Source organism: Phalangium opilio, unplaced genomic scaffold, assembly GCF_054372755.1.
Source record: "Phalangium opilio isolate 3A_F unplaced genomic scaffold, DU_Popi_V2 ptg000505l_1, whole genome shotgun sequence".
Classification (NCBI taxonomy): Eukaryota; Metazoa; Arthropoda; class Arachnida; order Opiliones; family Phalangiidae; genus Phalangium; species Phalangium opilio.
The window spans coordinates 1,921,410-1,942,581 of record NW_028324239.1 but is presented as its reverse complement, the minus strand read 5'-3'; the positions used below and the strand labels follow the sequence as shown (position 1 = coordinate 1,942,581).

The following is a 21,172-nucleotide window of genomic DNA, read 5'->3' as shown; positions in this document are numbered from 1 at the left end:
TAATTTGAATTTAATTAACCTAAATCTTTATAAAACAATAACAAAATGAAGATATGTTTGCTTTTTTCATATCTGGTGTAATTTAAAAGAGGAAACAAAAAGGAAAAAGCCGACGGCACGCAGTGTTCCCAAGTACTGACTGCGCTCGACGCTGCTTAACTTCGGTGATCGGACGAGAACCGGTGTATTCAGCGTGAAAAGGCCGTTGCTGAGAGTGCTAGTTAATAATTTGAATTTAATTAACCTTAATCTTTATAAAACAATAACAAAATGAAGATATGTTTGCTTTTTTCATATCTGGTGGAATTTAAAAGAGGAAACAAAAAGGAAAAAGCCAACGGCACCCAGTGTTCCCAAGTACTGACTGCGCTCGACGCTGCTTAACTTCGGTGATCGGACATGAACCGGTGTTTTCAGCGTGATATGGCCGTTGCCGAGAGTGCTAGTTTATAATTCGAATTTAAATTAAGTGAGACAAATTAACCTTCATCTATTTAAAACAATAACAAAAAGAAAATATGTTTGCTTTTTTCATATCTATTGGAATTTAAAAGACAAAAAAAAGTGAAAAAGCTAACGGCTTGCAGTGTTCCTATGTGGCCTCTATTCCAAGCACTGACTGCGCTCGACGTTGCTTAACTTCGGTGATCGGACGAGAACCGGTGTTTTCAGCGTGATATGGCCGTTGCCGAAAGTGCTAGTTAATAATTTGAATTTAATTAACCTTCATCTTTATAAAACAATATCAAAAAGAAGATATGTTTGCTTTTTTCATATCTGGTGGAATTTAAAAGAGGAAACAAAAAGGAAAAAGCCAACGGCACGAAGTGTTCCCAAGTACTGACTGCGCTCGACGCTGCTTAACTTCGGTGATCGGACGAGAACCGGTGTTTTCAGCGTGATATGGCCGTTGCCGAGAGTGCTAGTTAATAATTCGAATTTAAAGTAAGTGAGACAAATTAACCTTCATCTTTTTAAAACAATAACAAAAAGAAAATATGTTTGCTTTTTTCATATCTATTGGAATTTAAAAGACAAAAAAAAGAGAAAAAGTTAACGGCTTGCAGTGTTCCTATGTGGCCTCCCTCCCAAGCACTGACTGCGCTCGACGCTGTTTAACTTCGGTGATCGGACGAGAACCGGTGTATTCAGCATGAAATGGCCGTTGCCGAGAGTGCTAGTTAATAATTTGAATTTAATTAACCTAAATCTTTATAAAACAATAACAAAATGAAGATATGTTTGCTTTTTTCATATCTGGTGGAATTTAAAAGAGGAAACAAAAAGGAAAAAGCCGACGGCACGCAGTGTTCCCAAGTACTGACTGCGCTCGACGCTGCTTAACTTCGGTGATCGGACGAGAACCGGTGTTTTCAGCGTGATATGGCCGTTGCCGAGAGTGCTAGTTAATAATTTGAATTTAATTAACCTAAATCTTTATAAAACAATAACAAAATGAAGATATGTTTGCTTTTTTCATATCTGGTGTAATTTAAAAGAGGAAACAAAAAGGAAAAAGCCGACGGCACGCAGTGTTCCCAAGTACTGACTGCGCTCGACGCTGCTTAACTTCGGTGATCGGACGAGAACCGGTGTATTCAGCGTGAAAAGGCCGTTGCTGAGAGTGCTAGTTAATAATTTGAATTTAATTAACCTTAATCTTTATAAAACAATAACAAAATGAAGATATGTTTGCTTTTTTCATATCTGGTGGAATTTAAAAGAGGAAACAAAAAGGAAAAAGCCAACGGCACCCAGTGTTCCCAAGTACTGACTGCGCTCGACGCTGCTTAACTTCGGTGATCGGACATGAACCGGTGTTTTCAGCGTGATATGGCAGTTGCCGAGAGTGCTAGTTTATAATTCGAATTTAAATTAAGTGAGACAAATTAACCTTCATCTATTTAAAACAATAACAAAAAGAAAATATGTTTGCTTTTTTCATATCTATTGGAATTTAAAAGACAAAAAAAAGTGAAAAAGCTAACGGCTTGCAGTGTTCCTATGTGGCCTCTATTCCAAGCACTGACTGCGCTCGACGTTGCTTAACTTCGGTGATCGGACGAGAACCGGTGTATTCAGCGTGATATGGCCGTTGCCGAGAGTGCTAGTTAAAAATTTGAATTTAATTAACCTAAATCTTTATAAAACAATAACAAAATGAAGATATGTTTGCTTTTTTTCATATCTGGTGGAATTTAAAAGAGGAAACAAAAAGGAAAAAGCCAACGGCACCCAGTGTTCCCAAGTACTGACTGCTTAATACACCATTATTGAAATTGGAATTTTAACTGTTTTTTTGACTGAATATCGTTACATTTGCTTGAATTAAAGCAAAAAGTACAAAAACTATGGTTTCAGCGGTTATATTTGAAAATAGTGAAAAAATTCTCAAAAAGTGCTTCTCTGGTCGAGAAACGTCGATTTTGAAAATGTAATTAAAAATCGAGGTACATTTTTATTTACTGATCAATCGAGATGAAATCGCTTTTAATGAGTATTTTATATGTATTTAAGCTAAATTCAGTCAAAAATTTGTCCAGAAAAAAATGCATTTAAAATTGTACCGAAAAAATCGCATGTTTTTTACCTTCAAGATACAAAAACCGTTACAACGATTTCTTATTGAAATTGGAATTTTAACTGTTTTTTGAATGAATATCGTTATATTTGCTTAAATTAAAGCAAAAAGTACAAAAACTATGGTTTCAGCGGTTATATTTGAAAAAAGTGAAAAAATTTTCAAAAAGTGCTTCTCTGGTCGAGAAACGTTGATTTTGAAAATGTAATTAAAAATCGAGGTACATTTTTATTTATTGATCAATCGAGATGAAATCGCTTTTAATGAGTATTTTATATGCATTTAAGCTAAATTCGGTCAAAAATTTGTCCAGAAAAAAATGCATTCAAAATTGTACCGAAAAAATGGAATGTTTTTTTCTTCAAGATGCAAAATCCGTGACAACGATTTCTTATTGAAATTGGAATTTTAACAGTTTTTTGAATGAATATCGTTACATTTGCTGGAATTAAAGCAAAAATACAAAAACTATGGTTTCAGCGGTTATATTTGAAAATAGTGAAAAAGTTCTCAAAATGTGCTTCTCTGGTCGAGAAACGTCGATTTTGAAAATTCTATTAAAAATCGAGGTACATTTTTATTTATTGATCAATCGAGATGAAATCACTTTTAATGAGTATTTTATATGCATTTAAGCTAAATTCGGTCAAAAATTTGTCCAGAAAAAAATGCATTCAAAATTTCACCGAAAAAATGGAATGTTTTTTTTCTTCAAGATGCAAAATCCGTGACAACGATTTCTTATTGAAATTGGAATTTTAACTGTTTTTTGAATGAATATCGTTACATTTGCTTGAATTAAAGCAAAAAGTACAAAAACTATGGTTTCAGCGGTTATATTTGAAAATAGTGAAAAAATTCTCATAAAGTGCTTCTCTGGTCGAGAAACGTCGATTTTGAAAATGTAATTAAAAATCGAGGTACATTTTTATTTACTGATCAATCGAGATGAAATCGCTTTTAATGAGTATTTTATATGTATTTAAGCTAAATTCAGTCAAAAATTTGTCCAGAAAAAAATGCACTTAAAATTGTACCGAAAAAATCGCATGTTTTTTACCTTCAAGATACAAAAACCGTTACAACGATTTCTTATTGAAATTGGAATTTTAACTGTTTTTTGAATGAATATCGTTATATTTGCTTGAATTAAAGCAAAAAGTACAAAAACTATGGTTTCAGCGGTTATATTTGAAAATAGTGAAAAAAAACTCTAAATGTGCTTCTCTGGTCAAGAAACGTCGATTTTGAAAATTATATTAAAAATCGAGGTACATTTTTATTTATTGATCAATCGAGATGAAATCACTTTTAATGAGTATTTTATATGCATTTAAGCTAAATTCGGTCAAAAATTTGTCCAGAAAAAAATGCATTCAAAATTTTACCGAAAAAATGGAATGTTTTTTTTCTTCAAGATGCAAAATCCGTGACAACGATTTCTTATTGAAATTGGAATTTTAACTGTTTTTTGAATGAATATCGTTACATTTGCTTGAATTAAAGCAAAAATACAAAAACTATGGTTTCAGCGGTTATATTTGAAAATAGAGAAAAAATTCTCAAAAAGTGCTTTTCTTGTCGAGAAACGTCGATTTTGAAAATTCTATTAAAAATTGAGGTACATTTTTATTTATAGATCAATCGAGATGAAATCGCTTTAAATGAGTATTTTATATGTATTTAAGCTAAATTCGATCAAATATTTGTCCAGAAAAAAATGCATTCAAAATTTCACCGAAAAAATGGAATGTTTTTTTTCTTCAAGATGCAAAATCCGTGACAACGATTTCTTATTGAAAATTGAATTTGAACAGTTTTTTGAATGAATTTCGTTACATTTGCTTGAATTAAAGCAAAAATACAAAAACTATGGTTTCAGCGGTTATATTTGAAAATAGTGAAAAAATTCTCAAAAAGTGCTTCTCTGGTCGAGAAACGTTGATTTTGAAAATGTAATTAAAAATCGAGGTACATTTTTATTTATTGATCAATCGAGATGAAATCACTTTTAATGAGTATTTTATGTGCATTTAAGCTAAATTCGGTCAAAAATTTGTGCAGAAAAAAATGCATTCAAAATTTTACCGAAAAAATGGAATGTTTTTTTTTCTTCAAGATGCAAAATCCGTGACAACGATTTCTTATTGAAATTGGAATTTTAACTGTTTTTTGAATGAATATCGTTACATTTGCTTGAATTAAAGCAAAAAGTACAAAAACTATGGTTTCAGCGGTTATATTTGAAAATAGTGAAAAAATTCTCAAAAAGTGCTTCTCTGGTCGAGAAACGTCGATTTTGAAAATGTAATTAAAAATCGAGGTTCATTTTTATTTATTGATCAATCGAGATATAATCACTTTTAATGAGTATTTTATATGTAAATAAGCTAAATTCGGTCAAAAATTTGTCCAGAAAAAAACTGCATTCAAAAAAGTACCGAAAAAATCGCATGTTTTTTTCTTCAAGATACAAAATCCATGACAACGATTTCTTAATGAAAATTGAATTTGAACAGTTTTTTGAATGAATATCGTTACATTTGCTTGAATTAAAGCAAAAAGTACAAAAACTATGGTTTCAGCGGTTATATTTGAAAATAGTGAAAAAATTCTCAAAAAGTGCTTCTCTGGTCGAGAAACGTCGATTTCGAAAATGTTATAAAAAATCGAGGGACATTTTTATTTATTGATCAATCGAGATGAAATCACTTTTAATGAGTATTGTATAGGTAAATAAGCTGAATTCGGTCAAAAATTTGTCCAGAAAAAAATGCCTTCAAAATTGTACCGAAAAAATCGCATGTTTTTTTTCCGTGACAACGATTTCTTATTGAAAATTGAATTTGAACAGTTTTTTGAATGAATATCGTTACATTTGCTTGAATTAAAGCAAAAAGTACAAAAATAATGGTTTCTTCGATTGTATTTGAAAATAGCGAATAAAGCTCAAAATGTGCTTCTCTGCTCGAGAAACGTCGATTTTTAAAATGTTATTAAAAATCGAGGTACATTTTTATTTATTTATTGATCAATCGAGATGAAATCACTTTTAATGAGTATTATATAGGTAAATAAGCTGAATTCGGTAAAAAATTAGTCCAGAAAAAAAATGCATTCAAAAGAGTACCGAAAAAATGGCATGTTTTTTTTCTTCAAGATACAAAATCCGTGACGATTTCTTATTGAAAATTGAATTTGAACAGTTTTTTGAATGAATATCGTTACATTTGCTTGAATTAAAGCAAAAAGTACCAAAAAAAATAGTTTCAGCGGTTATATTTGAATATAGTGAAAAAAAACTCAAAATGTGCTTCTCTGGTCGAGAAACGTCGATTTTGAAAATTCTATTAAAAATCGAGGTATATTTTTATTTATTGATCAATCGAGATGAAATCACTTTTAATGAGTCTTTTACATGTATTTAAGCTAAATTCGGTAAAAAATCTGTCCAGAAAAAAATGCATTCAAAATTGTACCGAAAAAATCGCATGCTTTTTTTCTTCAAGATGCAAAATCCTTGACAACGATTTCTTATTGAAATTGGAATTTTAACTGTTTTTTGAATGAATATCGTTATATTTGCTTGAATTAAAGCAAAAAGTACAAAAACTATGGTTTCAGCGGTTATATTTGAAAATAGTGAAAAAATTCTCAAAAAGTGCTTCTCTGGTCGAGAAACGTCGATTTCGAAAATGTTATAAAAAATCGAGGGACATTTTTATTTATTGATCAATCGAGATGAAATCACTTTTAATGAGTATTAAATAGGTAAATAAGCTGAATTCGGTCAAAAATTTGTCCAGAAAAAAATGCCTTCAAAATTGTACCGAAAAAATCGCATGTTTTTTTCCGTGACAACGATTTCTTATTGAAAATTGAATTTGAACAGTTTTTTGAATGAATATCGTTACATTTGCTTGAATTAAAGCAAAAAGTACAAAAATAATGGTTTCTTCGATTGTATTTGAAAATAGCGAATAAAGCTCAAAATGTGCTTCTCTGCTCGAGAAACGTCGATTTTTAAAATGTTATTAAAAATCGAGGTACATTTTTATTTATTTATTGATCAATCGAGATGAAATCACTTTTAATGAGTATTATATGTGCATTTAAGCTAAATTCGGTCAAAAATTTGTCCAGAAAAAAATGCAATCAAAATTTTACCGAAAAAATGGAATGTTTTTTTTCTTCAAGATGCAAAATCCGTGACAACGATTTCTTATTGAAATTGGAATTTTAACTGTTTTTTGAATGAATATCGTTACATTTGCTTGAATTAAAGCAAAAAGTACAAAAACTATGGTTTCAGCGGTTATATTTGAAAATAGTGAAAAAATTCTCAAAAAGTGCTTCTCTGGTCGAGAAACGTCGATTTTGAAAATGTAATTAAAAATCGAGGTTCATTTTTATTTATTGATCAATCGAGATATAATCACTTTTAATGAGTATTTTATATGTAAATAAGCTAAATTCGGTCAAAAATTTGTCCAGAAAAAAACTGCATTCAAAAAAGTACCGAAAAAATCGCATGTTTTTTTCTTCAAGATACAAAATCCATGACAACGATTTCTTAATGAAAATTGAATTTGAACAGTTTTTTGAATGAATATCGTTACATTTGCTTGAATTAAAGCAAAAAGTACAAAAACTATGGTTTCAGCGGTTATATTTGAAAATAGTGAAAAAATTCTCAAAAAGTGCTTCTCTGGTCGAGAAACGTCGATTTCGAAAATGTTATAAAAAATCGAGGGACATTTTTATTTATTGATCAATCGAGATGAAATCACTTTTAATGAGTATTGTATAGGTAAATAAGCTGAATTCAGTCAAAAATTTGTCCAGAAAAAAATGCCTTCAAAATTGTACCGAAAAAATCGCATGTTTTTTTCCGTGACAACGATTTCTTATTGAAAATTGAATTTGAACAGTTTTTTGAATGAATATCGTTACATTTGCTTGAATTAAAGCAAAAAGTACAAAAATAATGGTTTCTTCGATTGTATTTGAAAATAGCGAATAAAGCTCAAAATGTGCTTCTCTGCTCGAGAAACGTCGATTTTTAAAATGTTATTAAAAATCGAGGTACATTTTTATTTATTTATTGATCAATCGAGATGAAATCACTTTTAATGAGTATTATATAGGTAAATAAGCTGAATTCGGTAAAAAATTAGTCCAGAAAAAAAATGCATTCAAAAGAGTACCGAAAAAATGGCATGTTTTTTTTCTTCAAGATACAAAATCCGTGACGATTTCTTATTGAAAAGTGAATTTGAACAGTTTTTTGAATGAATATCGTTACATTTGCTTGAATTAAAGCAAAAAGTACCAAAAAAAATAGTTTCAGCGGTTATATTTGAATATAGTGAAAAAAAACTCAAAATGTGCTTCTCTGGTCGAGAAACGTCGATTTTGAAAATTCTATTAAAAATCGAGGTATATTTTTATTTATTGATCAATCGAGATGAAATCACTTTTAATGAGTCTTTTACATGTATTTAAGCTAAATTCGGTAAAAAATCTGTCCAGAAAAAAATGCATTCAAAATTGTACCGAAAAAATCGCATGCTTTTTTTCTTCAAGATGCAAAATCCTTGACAACGATTTCTTATTGAAATTGGAATTTTAACTGTTTTTTGAATGAATATCGTTATATATGCTTGAATTAAAGCAAAAAGTACAAAAACTATGGTTTCAGCGGTTATATTTGAAAATAGTGAAAAAATTCTCAAAAAGTGCTTCTCTGGTCGAGAAACGTCGATTTCGAAAATGTTATAAAAAATCGAGGGACATTTTTATTTATTGATCAATCGAGATGAAATCACTTTTAATGAGTATTGTATAGGTAAATAAGCTAAATTCGGTCAAAAATTTGTCCAGAAAAAAATGCCTTCAAAATTGTACCGAAAAAATCGCATGTTTTTTTTCCGTGACAACGATTTCTTATTGAAAATTGAATTTGAACAGTTTTTTGAATGAATATCGTTACATTTGCTTGAATTAAAGCAAAAAGTACAAAAATAATGGTTTCTTCGATTGTATTTGAAAATAGCGAATAAAGCTCAAAATGTGCTTCTCTGCTCGAGAAACGTCGATTTTTAAAATGTTATTAAAAATCGAGGTACATTTTTATTTATTTATTGATCAATCGAGATGAAATCACTTTTAATGAGTATTATATAGGTAAATAAGCTGAATTCGGTAAAAAATTAGTCCAGAAAAAAAATGCATTCAAAAGAGTACCGAAAAAATGGCATGTTTTTTTTCTTCAAGATACAAAATCCGTGACGATTTCTTATTCAAAATTGAATTTGAACAGTTTTTTGAATGAATATCGTTACATTTGCTTGAATTAAAGCAAAAAGTACCAAAAAAAATAGTTTCAGCGGTTATATTTGAATATAGTGAAAAAAAAACTCAAAATGTGCTTCTCTGGTCGAGAAACGTCGATTTTGAAAATTCTATTAAAAATCGAGGTATATTTTTATTTATTGATCAATCGAGATGAAATCACTTTTAATGAGTCTTACATGTATTTAAGCTAAATTCGGTAAAAAATCTGTCCAGAAAAAAATGCATTCAAAATTGTACCGAAAAAATCGCATGCTTTTTTTCTTCAAGATGCAAAATCCTTGACAACGATTTCTTATTGAAATTGGAATTTTAACTGTTTTTTGAATGAATATCGTTATATTTGCTTGAATTAAAGCAAAAAGTACAAAAACTATGGTTTCAGCGGTTATATTTGAAAATAGTGAAAAAAAACTCTATATGTGCTTCTCTGGTCAAAAAAACGTCGATTTTGAAAATTCTATTAAAAATCGAGGTACATTTTTATTTATAGATCAATCGAGATGAAATAACTTTTAATGAGTATTTCATATGCATTTAAGCTAAATTCGGTCAAAAATTTGTCCAGAAAAAAATGCATTCAAAATTTCACCGAAAAAATGGAATGTTTTTTTTCTTCAAGATGCAAAATCCGTGACAACGATTTCTTATTGAAAATTGAATTTGAACAGTTTTTTGAATGAATATCGTTACATTTGCTTGAATTAAAGCAAAAATACAAAAACTATGGTTTCAGCGGTTATATTTGAAAATAGTGAAAAAATTCTCAAAATGTGCTTCTCCGGTCGAGAAACGTCGATTTTGAAAATTCTATTAAAAATCGAGGTACATTTTTATTTATTGATCAATCGAGATGAAATCACTTTTAATGAGTATTTTAAATGCACTTAAGCTAAATTCGGTCAAAAATTTGTCCAGAAAAAAATGCATTCAAAATTGTACCGAAAAAATGGAATGTTTTTTTTCTTCAAGATGCAAAATCCATGACAACGATTTCTTATTGAAATTGGAATTTTAATTGATTTTTGAATGAATATCGTTACATTTGCTTGAATTAAATCAAAAAGTACAAAAACTATGGTTTCAGCGATTATATTTGAAAATAGTGAAAAAATTCTCAAAAAGTGCTTCTCTGGTCGAGAAACGTCGATTTTGAAAATGTAATTAAAAATCGAGGTACATTTTTATTTACTGATCAATCGAGATGAAATCGCTTTTAATGAGTATTTTATATGTATTTAAGCTAAATTCAGTCAAAAATTTGTCCAGAAAAAAATGCATTTAAAATTGTACCGAAAAAATCGCATGTTTTTTACCTTCAAGATACAAAAACCGTTACAACGATTTCTTATTGAAATTGGAATTTTAACTGTTTTTTGAATGAATATCGTTATATTTGCTTGAATTAAAGCAAAAAGTACAAAAACTATGGTTTCAGCGGTTATATTTGAAAATAGTGAAAAAATTCTCAAAAAGTGCTTCTCTGGTCGAGAAACGTTGATTTTGAAAGTGTAATTAAAAATCGAGGTACATTTTTATTTATTGATCAATCGAGATGAAATCGCTTTTAATGAGTATTTTATATGCATTTAAGCTAAATTCGGTCAAAAATTTGTCCAGAAAAAAATGCATTCAAAATTGTACCGAAAAAATGGAATGTTTTTTTCTTCAAGATGCAAAATCCGTGACAACGATTTCTTATTGAAAATTGAATTTGAAGTTTTTTGAATGAATATCGTTACATTTGCTTGAATTAAAGCAAAAATACAAAAACTATGGTTTCAGCGGTTATATTTGAAAATAGTGAAAAAATTCTCAAAATGTGCTTCTCTGGTCGAGAAACGTCGATTTTGAAAATTCTATTAAAAATCGAGGTACATTTTTATTTATTTATTGATCAATCGAGATGAAATCACTTTTAATGAGTATAATATAGGTAAATAAGCTGAAATTCGGTAAAAAATTAGTCCAGAAAAAAAATGCATTCAAAAGAGTACCGAAAAAATGGCATGTTTTTTTTCTTCAAGATACAAAATCCGTGACAACGATTTCTTATTGAAATTGGAATTTAAACTGTTTTTTGAATGAATATCGTTATATTTGCTTGAATTAAAGCAAAAAGTACAAAAACTATGGTTTCAGCGGTTATATTTGAAAATAGTGAAAAAAAACTCTAAATGTGCTTCTCTGGTCAAGAAACGTCGATTTTGAAAATTCTATTAAAAATTGAGGTACATTTTTATTTATAGATCAATCGAGATGAAATCGCTTTAAATGAGTATTTTATATGTATTTAAGCTAAATTCGATCAAATATTTGTCCAGAAAAAAATGCATTTAAAATTGTACCGAAAAAAACGCATGTTTTTTACCTTCAAGATACAAAAACCGTTACAACGATTTCTTATTGAAATTGGAATTTTAACTGTTTTTTGAATGAATATCGTTATATTTGCTTGAATTAAAGCAAAAAGTACAAAAACTATGGTTTCAGCGGTTATATTTGAAAATAGTGAAAAAATTCTCAAAAAGTGCTTCTCTGGTCGAGAAACGTTGATTTTGAAAATGTAATTAAAAATCGAGGTACATTTTTATTTATTGATCAATCGAGATGAAATCGCTTTTAATGAGTATTTTATATGCATTTAAGCTAAATTCGGTCAAAAATTTGTCCAGAAAAAAATGCATTCAAAATTGTACCGAAAAAATGGAATGTTTTTTTCTTCAAGATGCAAAATCCGTGACAACGATTTCTTATTGAAAATTGAATTTGAACAGTTTTTTGAATGAATATCGTTACATTTGCTTGAATTAAAGCAAAAATACAAAAACTATGGTTTCAGCGGTTATATTTGAAAATAGTGAAAAAATTCTCAAAATGTGCTTCTCTGGTCGAGAAACGTCGATTTTGAAAATTCTATTAAAAATCGAGGTACATTTTTATTTATTGATCAATCGAGATGAAATCACTTTTAATGAGTATTTTATGTGCATTTAAGCTAAATTCGGTCAAAAATTTGTCCAGAAAAAAATGCATTCAAAATTTTACCGAAAAAATGGAATGTTTTTTTTCTTCAAGATGCAAAATCCGTGACAACGATTTCTTATTGAAATTGGAATTTTAACTGTTCTTTGAATGAATATCGTTACATTTGCTTGAATTAAAGCAAAAAGTACAAAAACTATGGTTTCAGCGGTTATATTTGAAAATAGTGAAAAAATTCTCAAAAAGTGCTTCTCTGGTCGAGAAACGTCGATTTTGAAAATGTAATTAAAAATCGAGGTACATTTTTATTTATTGATCAATCGAGATATAATCACTTTTAATGAGTATTTTATATGTAAATAAGCTAAATTCGGTCAAAAATTTGTCCAGAAAAAAACTGCATTCAAAAAAGTACCGAAAAAATCGCATGTTTTTTTCTTCAAGATACAAAATCCGTGACAACGATTTCTTAATGAAAATTGAATTTGAACAGTTTTTTGAATGGATGTCGTTACATTTGCTTGAATTAAAGCAAAAAGTACAAAAATAATGGTTTCAGTGATTATATTTGAAAATAGTGAAAAAAAACTCAAAATGTGCTTCTCTGGTCGAGAAACGTCGATTTTGAAAATTCTATTAAAAATTGAGGTACATTTTTATTTATTGATCAATCGAGATGAAATCGCTTTTAATGTGTATTTTATATGTATTTAAGCTAAATTCGGTCAAAAATTTGTCCAGAAAAAAATGCATTCAAAAGTGTAGCGAAAAAATCGCATGTTTTTTACCTTCAAGATACAAAAACCGTTACAACGATTTCGTATTGAAAATTGAATTTGAACAGTTTTTTGAATGAATATCGTTACATTTGCTTGAATTAAAGCAAAAAGTACGAAAACTATGGTTTCGGCGGTTATATTTGAAAATAGTGAAAAAATTCTCAAAATGTGCTTCTCTGGTCGAGAAATGTCGATTTTGAAAATGTTATTAAAAATCGAGGTACATTTTTATTTATTGATCAATCGAGATGAAATCACTTTTAATGAGTATTGTATAGGTAAATAAGCTGAATTCGGTCAAACATTTGTCCAGAAAAAAATGCATTCAAAATTGTACCGAAAAAATCGCATGTTTTTTTCTTCAAGACGCAAAATCCGTGACAACGATTTCTTATTGAAAATTGAATTTTAACAGTTTTTTGAATGAATATCGTTATATTAGCTTGAATTAAAGCAAAAAGTACAAAAACTATGGTTTCGGCGGTTATATTTGAAAATAGCGAAAAAATTCTCAAAATGTGCTTCTCTGGTCGAGAAACGTCGATTTTGAAAATGTTATTAAAAATCGAGGTACATTTTTATTGATTGATCAATCGAGATGAAATCACTTTTAATGAGTATTGTATAGGTAAATAAGCTGAATTCGGTCAAACATTTTTCCAGAAAAAAATGCATTCAAAAGTGTACCGAAAAAATCGCATGTTTTTTTCTTCAAGATACAAAATCCGTGACAACGATTTCTTATTGAAAATTGAATTTGAACAGTTTTATGAATGAATATTGTTACATTTGCTTGAATTAAAGCAAAAAGTACAAAATTAATGGTTTCAGTGATTATATTTGTAAATAGCGAAAATAAAACTCAAAATGTGCTTCTCTGGTCGAGAAACGTTGATTTTGAAAATGTTATAAAAAATCGAGGTACATTTTTATTTATTGATCAATCGAGATGAAACCACTCTTAATGAGTATTGTATAGGTAAATAAGCTGAATTCGGTCAAACATTTGTCCAGAAAAAAATGCATTCAAAAGTGTACTGAAAAAATCGCATGTTTTTTTCTTCAAGATACAAAATCCGTGACAACGATTTCTTATTGAAAATTGAATTTGAACAGTTTTATGAATGAATATTGTTACATTTGCTTGAATTAAAGCAAAAAGTACAAAATTAATGGTTTCAGTGATTATATTTGTAAATAGCGAAAATAAAACTCAAAATGTGCTTCTCTGGCCTAGAAACGTCGATTTTGAAAATGTTATAAAAAATCGAGGTACATTTTTTTTTATTGATCAATCGAGATGAAATCACTTTTAATGAGTATTTTATATGTATTTAAGCTAAATTCGGTCAAAAATTTGTCCAGAAGAAAATGCATTCAAAATTGTACCGAAAAAATCGCATTTTTTTTCTTCAAGATACAAAATCCGTGACAACGATTTCTTATTGAAAATTGAATTTGAACAGTTTTTTGAATGAATATCGTTACATTTGCTTGAATTAAAGCAGAACGTACAAAAACTATGGTTTCAGCGGTTATATTTGAAAATAGTGAAAAAATTCTCAAAAAGTGCTTCTCTGGTCGAGAAACGTCGATTTTGAAAATTTTATTAAAAATCGAGGTACATTTTTATTTATTGATCAATCGAGATGAAATCACTTTTAATGAGTATTGTATAGGTAAATAAGCTGAATTGCGTCAAACATTTGCCCAGAAAAAAAGGCATTTAAAAGTGTAGCCAAGGAAACAGGAACCGAACTAATCAATCTGCTCTCTTCTATTCATAGATATATCTCTACTGACTAGCAAAGTGGGGAATCAGGTGGATAGAAGGTGACACGACTTCCACCACACGTAATCAAGTAGACAGTCTTCCTTAAAATGTCGTTATGTGCGGAGAGTCAACGGTAATTTGCGGCGTGCTACTATCAAGAATGTCGGCTTAAACCAGCTACGGACACGACTATACGCCAGGACTTCGGTTCAAAAGGGATACTCAAACGGATCGGATGTGTCTCCTCTGACTACCCCAACAAAGGCACCGCAACACCGCCGGAAATCAACGCCACCATCAATTCAAGTAACCCAGAAAGACGTAATTATCTACAGAACTGCGGAACGTGTTCGGTTTTTTTGCGGAATTATAGACTCAATGACTCTCGGTTCTCATTTTTTAAGAACATAACGCGTACGGTTATCTCAAACGGTAGAAACGAGATAAAAAATTACATTAAAACGTACAATTAGCTAACCGTATAAAAACGCTTTCGAAACCGGTAAAAAATGAACGGACAAAAAACAGCATCTAAACTATGGTCGAACAAAAAATCGCTTATCTTGAACTTAAACTGTGATTAACGAAATCCGAAGATCGCCAGATAGCCAAGGAAACAGGAACCGAACTAATCAATCTGCTCTCTTCTATTCATAGGTAGTTATAACGCTTTATTTCTTCTTAATTTTTACACGTATTGGTACTACCAAACAATATCCACCCAAACGACCGCGCTCACTGGCAATAAATACTAAAATGGAAGCCTCACTAAGTGATATACTTAGAGAAATGAAGGATATGAGGGCAACGATAAAAACTGATGTAGATAAGATGGGGACTAAGATTAGGTCAGAAGTACAAACTATAGCGTTGAAGGTTGATGACATAAAAACGGCGATGAAAGAGACAAATGGAAAAATTGATAAGATATGTAGAAAAGTTAATGAACATGAAACTAGAATAGAGAAACTTGAAAAGCAATGCGAAATGGTAGAGGATATAAGATTTGATTATGATAGTTTTGTAATTGATATTAACAACAAGCTAGAATTAAAAAATAAAGAGATTAATGAGCTAAAACATAAGCAGGAACTTATAGAACTGGACAAACGAAGAAATAATTTAGTTTTAACCGGTATGCCTGAAAAACCAGGTGAAACCAGAGAGCAGCTAACAGATATCGTGAACGATATCTTTAAGGGATTAATGGGCATACCAACTAGAATACGACCCACACAAGTATATAGACGTGGTGAAATCCGTAGGATAGTTTTAAGTGTAGGAGACGCTGACACTAAAAGAGAGATCTTAAAAAAGGCTTACCAATTAAAAGGATCAAATATATTCATATCACATGATTTCACGCCGAAACAAGAATTTGCTCGATTCCACTTAAGACAGTTCTGTAAAATCCCTGGAGATGAGAAAACTAAATTTATTTCCCACTTCATGCTACAAAAAGGTGATGAAAAATATTATTACAATGAACTTGAACAAAAAGTTCTTCTAAAGAACTAAAATTAAATACCAATAAAATACTCTATATTTGTTATCCATAATAACCCAAAATGAAATTTATCTACTCGAACATCAGAAGCGCAAGATGTAATTTACCAAATCTGATTGCAACGCTAGCGACAAAAGAGATAGATCCGGATATAATAGCCTTAACAGAAACATGGTTTAGAGAAAATACATTTTTATACTTGCAAAATTATAATTTTTTAGAGGAACTGACTGCGCTCGACGCTGCTTAACTTCGGTGATCGGACGAGAACCGGTGTTTTCAGCGTGATATGGCCGTTGCCGAGGGTGTTATTTAATAATTTGAATTTAATTAACCTTCATCTTTATAAAACAATATCAAAAAGAAGATATGTTTGCTTTTTTCATATCTGGTGGAATTTAAAAGAGGAAACAAAAGTGAAAAAGCCAACGGCACGCAGTGTTCCCAAGTACTGACTGCGATCCACGTTGCTTAACTTCGGTGATCGGACGAGAACCGGTGTTTTCAGCGTGATATGGCCGTTGCCGAGAGTGCTAGTTAATAATTCGAATTTAAGTTAAGTGAGACAAATTAACCTTCATCTTTTTAAAACACTAACAAAAAGAAAACATGTTTGCTTTTTTCATATCTATTAAAACTTAAAAGTGGAAAAAAAAGTGAAAAAGCCAACGGCACGCAGTGTTGCTAAGTGGTCTCCCTCCCAAGTACTGACTGCGCTCGACGCTGCTTAACTTCGGTGATCGAACGAGAACCGCTGTTTACAGCGTGATATGGCCGTTGTCGAGAGTGCTATTTAATAATTTGAATTTAATTAACCTTCATCTTTATAAAACAATATCAAAAAGAAAATATGTTTGCTTTTTTCATATCTGGTGGAATTTAAAAGAGGAAATAAAAGTGCAATAGCCAACGTCACGCAGTGTTTCTAAGTACTGAATGCGCTCGACGCTGCTTAACTTCGGTGATCGGACGAGAACCGGTGCTTTCAGCTTGATATGGCCGTTGCCGAGAGTGTGAGATAATAATTCGAATTTAAATTAAGTGAGACAAATTAACCCTCATCTTTATAAAATAATATCAAAAAGAAGATATGTTTGCTTTTTTCATATCTGGTGGAATTTAAAAGAGGAAATAAAAGTGAAAAAGCCAACGGCACGCAGTGTTCCCAAGTACTGACTGCGCTCGACGTTGCTTAACTTCGGTGATCGGACGAGAACCGGTGTTTTCAGCGTGATATGGCCGTTGCCGAGAGTGCTAGTTAATAATTCGAATTTAAGTTAAGTGAGACAAATTAACCTTCATCTTTTTAAAACACTAACAAAAAGAAAACATGTTTGCTTTTTTCATATCTATTAAAACTTAAAAGTGGAATAAAAAGTGAAAAAGCCAACGGCACGCAGTGTTGCTAAGTGGTCTCCCTCCCAAGTACTGACTGCGCTCGACGCTGCTTAATTTCGGTGATCGAACGAGAACCGCTGTTTACAGCGTGATATGGCCGTTGTCGAGAGTGCTATATAATAATTTGAATTTAATTAACCTTCATCTTTATAAAACAATATCAAAAAGAAAATATGTTTGCTTTTTTCATATCTGGTGGAATTTAAAAGAGGAAATAAAAGTGCAATAGCCAACGTCACGCAGTGTTTCCAAGTACTGACTGCGCTCGACGCTGCTTAACTTCGGTGATCGGACGAGAACCGGTGCTTTCAGCTTGATATGGCCGTTGCCGAGAGTGTGAGATAATAATTCGAATTTAAATTAAGTGAGACAAATTAACCCTCATCTTTTTAAAACAATAACATAAATAAAATATGTTTGCTTTTTTTCATATCTATTGGAATTTAAAAGAGGAAAAAAAAGTGAAAAAGCCAACGGCACGCAGTGTTCCGAAGTACTGACTGCGCTCGACGCTGCTTAGCTTCGGTGATCGGACGAGAACCGGTGTTTTCAGTGTGATATGGCCGTTGCGGAGAGTGCTAGTTAATAATTCGAATTTAAATAAAGTGAGACAAATTAACCTTCATCTTATTAAAACAATATCAAAAAGAAAACATGTTTGCTTTTTTCTTATCTATTAAAATTTAAAAGAGGAAAAAAAGTGAAAAAGCCAACGGCACGCATTGTTCCTAAGTGGTCTCCCTCCCAAGTACTGACTGCGCTCGACGCTGCTTGACTTCGGTGATCGGACGAGAACCGGTGTTTTCAGCGTGATATGGCCGTTGCCGAGAGTGCTATTTAATAATTTGAATTTAATTAACCTTCATCTTTATAAAACAATATCAAAAAGAAGATATGTTTGCTTTTTTCATATCTGGTGGAATTTAAAAGAGGAAATAAAAGTGCAAAAGCCAACGTCATGCAGTGTTTCCCAGTACTGACTGCGCTCGACGCTGCTTAACTTCGGTGTTTGGACTAGAACCGGTGTTTTCAGCGTGATATGGCCGTTGCCGAGAGTGCTACTTAATAATTCGAATTTAAATTAAGTGAGACAAATTAACCTTCATCTTTTGAAAACAATAACAAAAAGATAACATGTTTGCTTTTTTCATATCTATTAAAATTTAAAAGAGGAAAAAAAGTGAAAAAGCCAACGGCACGCATTGTTCCTAAGTGGTCTCCCTCCCAAGTACTGACTGCGCTCGACGCTGCTTAACTTCGGTGATCGGACGAGAACCGGTGATTTCAGCGTGATATGGCCGTTGCCGAGAGTGCTATTTAATAATTTGAATTTAATTAACCTTCACCTTTATAAAACAATATCAAAAAGAAGATATGTTTGCTTTTTTCATATCTGGTGGAATTTAAAAGAGGAAATAAAAGTGCAAAAGCCAACGTCACGCAGTGTTTCCCAGTACTGACTGCGCTCGACGCTGCTTAACTTCGGTGTTTGGACTAGAACCGGTGTTTTCAGCGTGATATGGCCGTTGCCGAGAGTGCTAGTTTATAATTCGAATTTAAATTAAGTGAGACAAATTAACCTTCATCTTTTTAAAACAATAACAAAAAGATAACATGTTTGCTTTTTTCATATCTATTAAAATTTAAAAGAGGAAAAAAAGTGAAAACGCCAACGGCACGCATTGTTCCTAAGTGGTCTCTTTCCCAAGTATTGACTGCGCTCGACGCTGCTTAACTTCGGTGTTCGGACGAGAACCGGTGTTTTCAGCGTGATATGGCCGTTGCCGAGAGTCCTAGAAAATAATTCGAATTTAAATTAAGAGAGAAATTAACCTTCATCTTGTTAAAACAATAACAAAAAGATAACATGTTTGTTTTTTTCATATCTATTGGAATTTAAAAGAGGAAAAAAAAGTGAAAAAGCCAACGGCACGCAGTGTTCCTAAGTGGTCTCCCTCCCAAGTACTGACTGCGCTCGACGCTGCTTGACTTCGGTGATCGGACGAGAACCGGTGTTTTCAGCGTGATATGGCCGTTGCCGAGAGTGCTATTTAATAATTTGAATTTAATTAACCTTCATCTTTATAAAACAATATCAAAAAGAAGATATGTTTGCTTTTTTCATATCTGGTGGAATTTAAAAGAGGAAATAAAAGTGCAAAAGCCAACGTCATGCAGTGTTTCCCAGTACTGACTGCGCTCGACGCTGCTTAACTTCGGTGTTTGGACTAGAACCGGTGTTTTCAGCGTGATATGGCCGTTGCCGAGAGTGCTACTTAATAATTCGAATTTAAATTAAGTGAGACAAATTAACCTTCATCTTTTTAAAACAATAACAAAAAGATAACATGTTTGCTTTTTTCATATCTATTAAAATTTAAAAGAGGAAAAAAAGTGAAAAAGCCAACGGCACGCATTGTTCCTAAGTGGTCTCCCTCCCAAGTACTGACTGCGCTCGACGCTGCTTAACTTCGGTGATCGGACGAGAACCGGTGTTCTCAGCGTGAAATGGCCGTTGCCGAGAGTGCTATTTAATAATTTGAATTTAATTAACCTTCACCTTTATAAAACAATATCAAAAAGAAGATATGTTTGCTTTTTTCATATCTGGTGGAATTTAAAAGAGGAAATAAAATTGAAAAAGCCAACGGCACGCAGTGTTCAAAGTTTCAAAGTTTCAAAGTTTATTTGTCATAGTTTTGTACAAAAGCTCATGGGGAGGGACCAAGTCTTCAAGCGACTTATTGCCCTCCTTAAATTTTTTAAGATTAACGTCAATTGGACAACAAAATGAAATAAAGAACATTAAAAGAGAATGAACATAAAAAATATAAATTAAAATTAAAATAAAGTTTTGCATGTACATGAATATAGTTTAATATCTATTGGAAAACAAGACTTTTTTACTTCGTTTAATATAAAATATAAACGAGCTATGGTTTTTCTTTAAATAAAACAATTAAAATCAGGAATAACTAAATATATAAATAAAAAATAAATAAACAAATAGAACAAAGATGGCTACACACTGCCATTAAGTATATGTATTTTAAGTTTTTTTTTAACTAAATTGAAGGATTTGGTATCACATATAAGTAAATAAATTTGGTTGTATTGTTTTACTCCTGCATAAAAGATTGAGTTAAGCTTTTTTGAGGTTTTGCATTGGTGGCATTCTAAAATATTGTTTGTTCTTGTTAATATGTTAGAGGAAGTTGTACTAAATAGTTTATGTACACCATTAATATTTTTATGAATAAATATTAGATTATTATACTTAATAATTTGAAATATGTCTAACGTTTTACTTTTTGCATATAATATTTTTGTATGTGATAACCAATTCACGTTATAAATACTTCTGAGAACTCTTTTTTGCTGACTGCGCTCGACGTTGCTTAACTTCGGTGATCGGACGAGAACCGGTGTTTTCAGCGTGATATGTCCGTTGCCGAAAGTGCTAGTTAATAATTTGAATTTAATTAACCTTCATCTTTATAAAACAATATCAAAAAGAAGATATGTTTGCTTTTTTCATATCTGGTGGAATTTAAAAGAGGAAACAAAAAGGAAAAAGCCAACGGCACGAAGTGTTCCCAAGTACTGACTGCGCTCGACGCTGCTTAACTTCGGTGATCGGACGAGAACCGGTGTTTTCAGCGTGATATGGCCGTTGCCGAGAGTGCTAGTTAAAAATTCGAATTTAAAGTAAGTGAGACAAATTAACCTTCATCTTTTTAAAACAATAACAAAAAGAAAATATGTTTGCTTTTTTCATATCTATTGGAATTTAA

At 31.2% G+C, this 21,172-nt stretch overlaps 2 non-coding genes and 13 pseudogenes across 2 annotated transcripts; all 15 read right to left on the bottom strand.

Annotated features, from left to right (window-relative positions):
- Positions 1-332: 332 nt before the first annotated feature.
- LOC149590320 (5S ribosomal RNA) lies at positions 333-435 on the bottom strand (annotated as a pseudogene).
- A 377-nt stretch (positions 436-812) lies between these two features.
- LOC149590319 (5S ribosomal RNA) lies at positions 813-915 on the bottom strand (annotated as a pseudogene).
- A 136-nt stretch (positions 916-1,051) lies between these two features.
- LOC149590318 (5S ribosomal RNA) lies at positions 1,052-1,170 on the bottom strand (annotated as a pseudogene).
- Positions 1,171-1,292: 122 nt separating this feature from the next.
- On the bottom strand, positions 1,293-1,395 carry LOC149590317 (5S ribosomal RNA; annotated as a pseudogene).
- A 15,008-nt stretch (positions 1,396-16,403) lies between these two features.
- On the bottom strand, positions 16,404-16,506 carry LOC149590316 (5S ribosomal RNA; annotated as a pseudogene).
- A 137-nt stretch (positions 16,507-16,643) lies between these two features.
- Positions 16,644-16,762, bottom strand: LOC149590315 (5S ribosomal RNA; annotated as a pseudogene).
- Positions 16,763-17,124: 362 nt separating this feature from the next.
- LOC149590314 (5S ribosomal RNA) lies at positions 17,125-17,227 on the bottom strand (annotated as a pseudogene).
- A 137-nt stretch (positions 17,228-17,364) lies between these two features.
- Positions 17,365-17,483, bottom strand: LOC149590313 (5S ribosomal RNA; annotated as a pseudogene).
- Positions 17,484-17,846: 363 nt separating this feature from the next.
- LOC149590312 (5S ribosomal RNA) lies at positions 17,847-17,949 on the bottom strand (annotated as a pseudogene).
- Positions 17,950-18,085: 136 nt separating this feature from the next.
- LOC149590311 (5S ribosomal RNA) lies at positions 18,086-18,204 on the bottom strand. The gene has a single exon (XR_016379584.1). It is a non-coding gene; the product is annotated as a 5S ribosomal RNA (ribosomal RNA).
- A 361-nt stretch (positions 18,205-18,565) lies between these two features.
- On the bottom strand, positions 18,566-18,684 carry LOC149590310 (5S ribosomal RNA; annotated as a pseudogene).
- Positions 18,685-19,045: 361 nt separating this feature from the next.
- On the bottom strand, positions 19,046-19,164 carry LOC149590309 (5S ribosomal RNA; annotated as a pseudogene).
- A 135-nt stretch (positions 19,165-19,299) lies between these two features.
- On the bottom strand, positions 19,300-19,418 carry LOC149590308 (5S ribosomal RNA). Its single transcript, XR_016379596.1, has one exon. It is a non-coding gene; the product is annotated as a 5S ribosomal RNA (ribosomal RNA).
- A 361-nt stretch (positions 19,419-19,779) lies between these two features.
- Positions 19,780-19,898, bottom strand: LOC149590307 (5S ribosomal RNA; annotated as a pseudogene).
- A 1,055-nt stretch (positions 19,899-20,953) lies between these two features.
- Positions 20,954-21,056, bottom strand: LOC149590306 (5S ribosomal RNA; annotated as a pseudogene).
- Between the last annotated feature and the right edge of the window lie 116 nt (positions 21,057-21,172).